The sequence below is a fragment of the Arachis hypogaea genome, chromosome 10, assembly GCF_003086295.3.
Source record: "Arachis hypogaea cultivar Tifrunner chromosome 10, arahy.Tifrunner.gnm2.J5K5, whole genome shotgun sequence".
Classification (NCBI taxonomy): domain Eukaryota; kingdom Viridiplantae; phylum Streptophyta; class Magnoliopsida; order Fabales; family Fabaceae; genus Arachis; species Arachis hypogaea.
Window position 1 is genome coordinate 76,609,002 of NC_092045.1, and position 9,466 is coordinate 76,618,467.

Genomic DNA, 9,466 nt, shown 5'->3' on the forward strand with positions numbered 1-9,466 from the left:
GCTTATAATTGGTTATGGAAAAGTATGTTTTGGGAGTTTTGGATAAGAGAACAAGAAAAAGTAAATTGCAAACAAAACAAACTAATAACTAGAAAATCTCTTGGCAAGGTATGAGAATTGGAAGTCCTATCCTAGCTATCCTTATCAATTGTGATGAGAATTGTCCATTGCTCCCACTTAGTTAACCTCTAACTATGGAGGAAAGTCAAGTGGACTAATCAATTTGATTCCTCAAGTCTTAGTCAACTCCTAAGGAAAGACTAGCTTTAGAGGGATCCAAATCAATAAGCAACTTTCAATTATCAATCAACAAAGGAGTTTGATAACTCAAGTGTCACCAATTACTCAACCAAAGCCAAGAACTTAAAATCCTACTCTAACATCCTTCTAAGCATTTTATCAAGTAATTGGAGGGCATAACATAAAAACATAGAAAAATAATAGAAGATAATAAAATCCAAACAATCAATTGCATTAATATGGAAATTGAATCTAGCATCAAAAGTTCACAAACTAAAGTAGTAACAATGAGTAATCAATAAGAGTAGAAGAGAAATCTTAAATCCTAAAACCTAGAGAGAGAGAGAGAGAGCCTCTCTCTCTAGAACCTACATCTAAAACCTAAATCGTGTGAATGATAAGTGATGTGATCAATGACTGGATTCCCCCACTCTGTAGCCTCTAATCTGTGTTTTCTAGGCTGAGAACTGGGTCAAAAATAGCCCAGAAATCGCCCCCAGCGCTTTCTGCAGATTCCTGCACGTGGCATCTGTCACGCGTATGCGTAGGTCACGTGTGCGCATCATTTGGCGATTTTTCTTGTCACACGTATGCGTCAGTCACGCGTACACATCGCTCGTCTTTTGCATTAGGCACGCGTGCGTGTCGCTGCCAGCTTCTCAAAACTTCATTTTTTCACGTTCCTTCCACTTTTGCATGTTTTCTTTCCATCCTCTAAGCCATTCCTACCCTGTAATCTCTGAAAACACTTAACACACATATCATGGCATCGAATGGTAATAAAAGAGGATTAAAATTAGCTAATTAAGACCAAAGAAACATGTATTCAATCATAGCACAAAATCAGGAAGGAAAATGTAAAACATGCAATTTACATGAATAAGTGTGAGAATTGTGGATAAAATCCACTCAATTAAAGCACAAGATGTACCACGAAATAGTGGTGCATCAAATCTCCCCACACTTAAACACTAGCATGTCCTCATGCTAAGCTCAAGAGAGGCTATAAGAGTGAAGAGGAATGGTAGAAAGTATGAGATACAACCTATCTGTATGAATGCAACTACATGCAAAATGTTTCTACCCACTTGGTGAAAAGTAAAAAAACCTTTCAAGAACAAATATGAACTGGATTTCACTAATTCAAATTATACAATAAAAGACAAGTAAACTTGTAAGAAGATAGCTCATGAAAGTGGGAAACATGGAATCAAGCATTGAACCCTCACAGGAAGTGTATATGCACTCTAATATCTCAAGTGTCTAGGGTTAATCACTCCACTCTTCTCTAATCATGCTTTCTAAAACTTTGTTCTTCATCTAACCAATCAACAAGTATTTAGTATACCAATGCAAACATCATGAGGTCTTTTCAAGGTTGTAATGGGGCTAAGGTAAGGGTGAGGATATATGTATGGCCAAGTGAGCTAAAATATAAATCTTTGATTAACCTATGCTCTCGCCTAACACACATACACACTCTATGTAACTCTAAAATCATGCCTAACTATCCAAAATTCCCACTTTTGCATTACATACTCATGTATCAACTTTTCTTTAATTTTATCACATATGCATTGATCGTTTATTAAACTTAACATTGGGGTAATTTTGTCTCCTTATTCACTTATTTACTTAATCATTTGAATATTTTTGGTTTTTTTACTTTTTTTGGAAGCAAACATAACATATCAATGCACATGAGTTTTTAATTTTTCTGGTCTAACATGAGTAAGTACCCAAATTTTCACTATTTTGTCAATGAAACACTGTATACTTTCATCAACCCAAGTTCCCACAATTCCCCACACTTAATTGACACACAATCTCTAACTTAAGCTAACCAAAGATTTATTTGGGGTAATTAATTATTTTTCTGCTTAAGGCTAGTGATGTGGTAAAATATAGGACAAATAGGGATTAAAAGGCTCAAGGTGGCAAATAAAGGTGATTGAAAGGGTAGGCTATTTGAGATAAGTGAGCTAACAACAAATGATGGCCTCAATCATATGCAAGCATGTAAATACACTAAATAATGAACATATAGAATGGAACAAAAAATAGATTACAATCATGGAGAAGAAAACACACAAGAATAAAAATTTATGGCTAAATAATGTAGCCATATAATTAAGCTCAAGTCTCACAAGTTGTGTGTTCTTAGCTATAAACTATGTTCCAAATACAAGCTTCAAATAATTTTAACACAAACTTTTAATTTAAATTAGTGAAATCTTGTAAAAAGGGTCTTGAAAAGAAACTCAATACTTTAACCAAGCAGTGGTAAAATATGCACAAAAATCAAACAAACATGCAATCAAACATGCAAATGCAATAATGAACTACAATGAAAATTAAGCAATGGTGTTGATAAGAAGGTAACTAACTCACAGAGATCGGTATCGACCTTCCCACACTTAAAGATTGCACCTCCTCGGTGCATGCTGAGATGTGCAAGTGGATGAGGGTTGTTACAACTGATACTTTTCACCCAAGGTTGTTCAGATGGATGATGAGCGGATAATTTGTATGCTTTTTGGCATTGTTTTTAGTGTGTTTTTAGTATGATCTAGTTAGTTTTTAGTATATTTTTATTAGTTTTTAGTTAAAATTCACTTTTCTGGACTTTACTATGAGTTTGTGTGTTTTTCTGTGATTTCAGGTATTTTCTGGCTGAAATTGAGGGACCTGAGCAAAAATCTGATTCAGAGACTAAAAAGGACTGCAGATGCTGTTGGATTCTGACCTTCCTGCACTCGAAGAGGATTTTCTGGAGCTACAGAAGCCCAATTGGCGCGCTCTCAACGGCGTTGGAAAGTAGACATCCTGGGCTTTCCAGCAATATATGATAGTCCATACTTTGACCAAGATTTGATGGCCCAAACCGGCGTTCAAAGTCACCCTCAGAAATCCCAGCGTTAAACGCTGGAACTGGCACCAAAATGGAAGTTAAACGCCCAAACTGGCACTAAAGCTGGCGTTTAACTCCAAGAAGAGTCTCTACACGAAAATGCTTCATTGCTCAGCCCAAGCACACACCAAGTGGGCCCGGAAGTGGATTTTTATGTCATTTACTCATTTTTGTAAACCTTAGGCTACTAGTTTTCTATAAGTAGGACCTTTTACTATTGTATTGAGACATCAAGGGGTAGCTATCTTCATTTTATGCTATCTTAGATCATTGGGAGGCTGGCCATTCGGCCATGCCTAGACCTTGTTCTTATGTAATTTCAACGGTGGAGCTTCTACACACCATAGATTAAGGTGTGGAGCTCTGCTGTACCTCGAGTATTAATGCAATTACTATTGTTCTTCCATTCAATTCCGCTTGTTTTTGTTCTAAGATATCACTTGTTCTTCAACTTGATGAATGTGATGATCCGTGACACTCATCATCATTCTCACCTATGAACGTGTGACTGACAACCACCTCCGTTCTACCTTCGATTGAGTGAATATCGCTTGGATTCTTTAATCGGAATCTTCGTGGTATAGGCTAGAACTGATGGCGGCATTCAAGAGAATCCGGAAGGTCTAACCTTGTCTGTGGTATTCTGAGTAGGATTCAATGATTGAATGACTGTGACGTGCTTCAAAGTCCTAGCAGGCAGGGCGTTAGTGACAGACGCAAAAGAATCGATGGATTCTATTCCGGCCTGACCGAGAACCGACAGATGATTACCCATGCTGTGACAGAGCATAGGCAGCGTTTTCACTGAGAGGATGTGAGGTAGCCATTGACAACGGTGAAACCCTACATAAGCTTGCCATGGAAAGGAGTAAGAAGGATTGGATGAAGACAGTAGGAAAGCAGAGAGACGGAAGGGAAGGCATCTTCATGCGCTTATCTGAAGTTCCTACCAATGAATTACATAAGTACCTCTATCTTTATCTTATTGTTTATTTTCGTTCATCACCATATCCATTTGAGTTTGCCTGACTAAGATTTACAAGATGACCATAGCTTGCTTCATACTAACAATCTCCGTGGGATCGACCCTTACTCGCGTAAGGTTTATTACTTGGACGACCCAGTGCACTTGCTGGTTAGTTGTGCGAAGTTGTGTAATGCCATGGTATTGAACACCAAGTTCTTGGGGTTCATGACCGGGGATTATGAGAGTTGTGAAAAGTATTGTTCACAATTTCGCGCACCAAGTTTTTGGCGCCGTTGCCGGAGATTGTTCACGTTTTGAGCAAGCTTTTGGTAACATCAGTGCCAAGGATTGTTCAGTTTGGACAACTAACGGTTCATCTTGTTGCTTAGATTAGGTATTTATTTTTTTCGAAATTCTTGAAGATGAATTCTAGAGTTTCATGATGATTTGTTGAAGTCTGGCTGGCTGAGAAGCCATGTCTAATCTCATTGGACCGAGGTTTCAACTTATCATCACAAAAGCTTGTTGATTTTTATCAATCTTGCTTTTGGAGCAGTGATCTGCTAAGGCTTGGCTGGCCTTTGGCCATGTCTAGTGTTTTGGACCGAAGCTTTCTTTGAAAGCTTGGCTGGCTGTGAAGCCATGTCTAATTCCTGGACCGGAGTCTTAGACTAGCATTGCATGATTCCTGGAATTCTCATTAAGAATTTTGATACCTTTTTCCACTAAATTTTTGAAAATCACAAAAAAATTACAAAATCATAAAATCCAAAAATTTCTTGTTTGAGTCTAGTGTCTCTTCTTAAGTTTGGTGTCAATTGCATGCATTGATTCATGTGTCTTAAGGATCTTCAAGTAATTCTTGATAATTTTCGTGCTCTGATCTTTGAATTCAATTGACTTGAGTGTTTTGTGTGTCTCATATGCATTTTCATTTTGTAAGTGTCAGTAGTGTACAAACTGCTAAGTTTGGTGTCTTGCATGCATTGTTATTTAATTCTTGTTGCATTTTGATTTGTTCTTATTATTAAAAATCCAAAAATATTTTTAATTTGCGTCTTCTCAAGTCAATGATACAGAGAATTGAAGATTCAGAACATACAGCAGAGGAATTGCACAGAAAAAGCTGGGCGTTCAAAACGCCCAGTGAAGAAGGACAGACTGGCGTTTAAACGCCAGCCAGGGTACTTGGTTGGGCGTTTAACGCCCAAAAAGGTATAGTTTTGGGCGTTAAACGCCAGAATGTGCACCATTCTGGGCGTTTAACGCCAGGATGGCACAAGGGGGAAGATTCTGTTTTTCAATGCAATTTTTTTCAGGTTTTCAAACTTTTTCAAAATCAAATCTTTTTCAAATCAATTTTACAATCAAATCTTTTTCAAAATCAATTTCTTTCCATTTTCAAAGATACTTACTATCAATTAATGATTTGATTCAACATTTCAATTATGTTGCCTTTTCTGTTGAGAAAGGTTCAATATTTGAATCATATCTTTTCTTGTTAGTCAAGTTTTTAATTTTCAAAATCAAATCTTTTTTAAAATGTTTTTCAAATCATATCTTCTCAATCACATCTTTTTAAAACCAATCATATTTTCTTAACCACATCTTTTTCAAAATAGTCTTCAATCAAATCTTTTTGATTTCTAATTTCAAAATCTTTTTCAAAAATCACTTTATCTCTTTCCCACTTTCACTTTCGAAAATTAAGTAATGTTTTTTTCAAAAATGTTTTCAAAATTTTTACTTAATTTTCGAAAATCACTTCCCTTCTTCTCACATCCTTCTATTTATGGACTAACACTATTCCTTAATGCAAAATTCGAACTCCATCTCCTTTGATAAGTTCGAATTTTCTACTTCTGTCTTCTACTCTTCTTTTCCTCTGACACTTCAAGGAATCTCTATACTGTGACATAGAGGATTCCACATTTCTTGTTCTCTTCTCTCTCATATGAGCAGGAGCAAAGACGAAGGCATTCTTGTTGAGGCTGATCCTGAACCTGAAAGGACCTTGAAGAGAAAGCTAAGAGAAGCCAAAGCACAACTCTCTTTAGAGGACCTGACCGAATTCTTCAAGGAAGAAGAACACATGGCAGCCGAAAACAACAATGCCAACAATGCAAGGAAGGTGCTGGGTGACTTTACTGCACCTACTCTCGATTTCTATGGGAGAAGCATCTCTATCCCTGCCATTGGAGCAAACAACTTTGAGCTTAAGCCTCAATTAGTTTCTCTAATGCAACAGAATTGCAAGTTTCATGGACTTCCACTGGAAGATCCTCATCAGTTTTTGGCTGAGTTCTTGCAAATCTGTGACACTGTCAAGACTAATGGGGTTGACCCTGAGGTCTACAGACTTATGCTATTCCCTTTTGCTGTAAGAGACAGAGCTAGGACATGGTTGGACTCACAACCTAAAGAAAGCCTGGACTCTTGGGAAAAGCTAGTCAATGCCTTCTTGGCAAAGTTCTTTCCACCTCAAAAATTGAGTAAGCTTAGAGTGGAAGTCCAAACCTTCAGACAGAAGGAAGGAGAATCCCTCTATGAAGCTTGGGAAAGATACAAACAATTAATCAGAAAGTGTCCTTCTGATATGCTTTCTGAATGGAGCATCATAGGTATTTTCTATGATGGTCTCTCTGAAATATCCAAGATGTCTTTGGATAGCTCTGCAGGAGGATCTCTTCATTTGAAGAAGACGCCTACTGAAGCTCAAGAACTGATTGAAATGGTTGCAAATAACCAATTCATGTACACTTCTGAAAGAAATCCTGTGAACAATGGGACTAGTCAGAAGAAAGGAATTCTTGAGATTGACACTCTGAATGCCATATTGGCTCAGAACAAAATATTGACTCAACAAGTCAATATGATTTCTCAAAGTCTGTCTGGAATGCAAAATGTACCAAGCAGTACTAAGGAGGCTTCATCTGAGGAAGAAGCTTATGATCCTGAGAATCCTTCAATGGAAGAGGTGAATTACATGGGAGAACCCTATGGAAACACCTATAATCCTTCATGGAGAAATCATCCAATTTTTTCATGGAAGGATCAACAGAGACCTCAACAAGGTTTCAACAACAATAATGGTGGAAGAAACAGGTTTAGCAATAGCAAGCCTTTTCCATCATCTTCTCAGCAACAGACAGAGAATTCTAAGCAGAATACCTCTGACTTAGCAACCATGGTCTCTGATCTGATCAAGACCACACAAAGTTTCATGACTGAAACAAGGTCCTCCATTAGAAATTTGGAAGGACAAGTTGGTCAGCTGAGCAAGAAAATTACTGAGCTCCCTCCTAGTACTCTTCCAAGCAATACAGAAGAAAATCCAAAAGGAGAGTGCAAGGCCATCAACATGGCCGAATTTTGGGAGGAAGAAGAGGCAGTGAACGCAACTGAGGAAGGCCTCACTGGGCGTCCACTGGCCTCCAATGAGTTCCCTAATGAGGAACCATGGGAATCTGAGGCTCAAACTGAGACCATAGAGATTCCATTGGACTTACTTCTGCCATTCATGAGCTCTGATGAGTATTCTTCCTCTGAAGAGGATGAGTATGTCACTGAAGAGCAAATTGCTAAATACCTTGAAGCAATCATGAAGCTAAATGACAAGTTATTTGGAAATGAGACTTGGGAGGATGAACCCCCTTTGCTCACCAAAGAACTGGATGACTTGTCTAGGCAGAAACTGCCTCAAAAGAGACAGGATCCTGGGAAGTTTTCAATACCTTGTACCATAGGCACCATGACCTTCAAGAAAGCCTTGTGTGACTTAGGGTCAAGTGTAAACCTCTTACCCCTCTCTGTAATGGAGAAGTTAGGGATCTCTGAGGTGCAAGCTGCAAAAATCTCACTAGAGATGGCAGACAATTCAAGAAAACAAGCCCATGGACTTGTAGAGGATGTTCTGGTTAAAGTTGAAGATCATTACATCCCTACTGATTTCATAGTCCTAGAGACTGGGAAGTGCATGGATGAATCCATCATCCTTGGCAGACCCTTCCTAGCCACAGCAAAGGCTGTGATTGATGTTGATAGAGGAGAGTTGATCATTCAAGTGAATGAAGAATCCTTGGTGTTTAAGGCCCAAGGATATCCCTCTGTCATCATGGAGAGGAAGCATGAAGAGCTTCCCTCAAAACAGAGCCAAACAGAGCCCCCACAGTCAAACTCTAAGTTTGCTGTTGGGAGGCCACAACCAAACTCTAAGTTTGGTGTTGAACCCCCACATTCAAACTCTAAGTTTGGTGTTGGGAGGTTCCAACATGGCTCTGAATATCTGTGAGGCTCCATGAGAGTCCTCTGTCAAGCTACTGACATTAAAGAAGCGCTTGTTGGGAGGCAACCCAATGTTTTATAATTAACTATTTTCTTTTGTTATTTTATCTTTTTTTGTAGGTTGGTGATCATGAGAAGTCACAAAATTAATGAAAAAAGCAAAAACAGAATGAAAAACAGGAAGAAAAACAGCACACCCTGGAGGACGCACCCACTGGCGTTTAAACGCCAGTAAGGTTAGCTGTTGGGCGTTTAACGCCCAGTCTGGCACCATTCTGGGCATTTAACGCCAGAAAGGGGCACCAGACTGGCGTTAAACGCCAGAAAGGGGCAAGAAGCTGGCGTTAAACGCCAGAAATGGGCACCAGCCCGGCGTTTAACGCTAGAAATGGCTAAAAACGTGATTTTGTTTGCCATTTGGTGCAGGGATGACTTTTCCTTGACACCTCAGGATCTGTGGACCCCACAGGATCCCCACCTACCCTACCACTCTCTCTCTTCTTCACCCATCCACCAATCACCTCAACACCTCTTCCCCAAAAAAACCCCTCACCTATCAAATCCCATCTTTCTCTTCACCACTCACATCCATCCTTCATAAAACCCCACCTACCTCACCATTCAAATTCAAACCACTTTCCCACCCAAACCCACCCTCAAATGGCCGAACCCTCTCATCCCCCTCTCCTATATAAACCCTCCTTCACTCCTTCATTTCCACACATCCTAAACACCATTTCTCTCCCCTTTTGGCTGAACACAAGCCATTCCCTTCTTCCTCATTTCTTCTTCTTCTACTCTCTTCTTTCTTCTTTTGCTCGAGGACGAGCAAACCTTTTAAGTTTGGTGTGGTAAAAGCATTGCTTTTTGTTTTTCCATAACCATTTATGGCATCCAAGGCCGGAGAAACCTCTAGAAAGAGGAAAGGAAAGGCAAAAGCTTCCACCTCCGAGTCATGGGAGATGGAAAGATTCATCTCAAGGGTGCATCAAGACCACTTCTATGAAGTTGTGGCCTTGAAGAAGGTGATCCCCGAGGTCCCTTTTTCACTCAAAAAGGGTGAA

At 39.2% G+C, this 9,466-nt stretch overlaps 1 non-coding gene across 1 annotated transcript; it reads right to left on the reverse strand.

The window, feature by feature from the left end:
- Positions 1 to 6,612: 6,612 nt before the first annotated feature.
- LOC112719271 (small nucleolar RNA R71) lies at positions 6,613 to 6,720 on the reverse strand. Its single transcript, XR_003161579.1, has one exon. It is a non-coding gene; the product is annotated as a small nucleolar RNA R71 (small nucleolar RNA).
- Between the last annotated feature and the right edge of the window lie 2,746 nt (positions 6,721 to 9,466).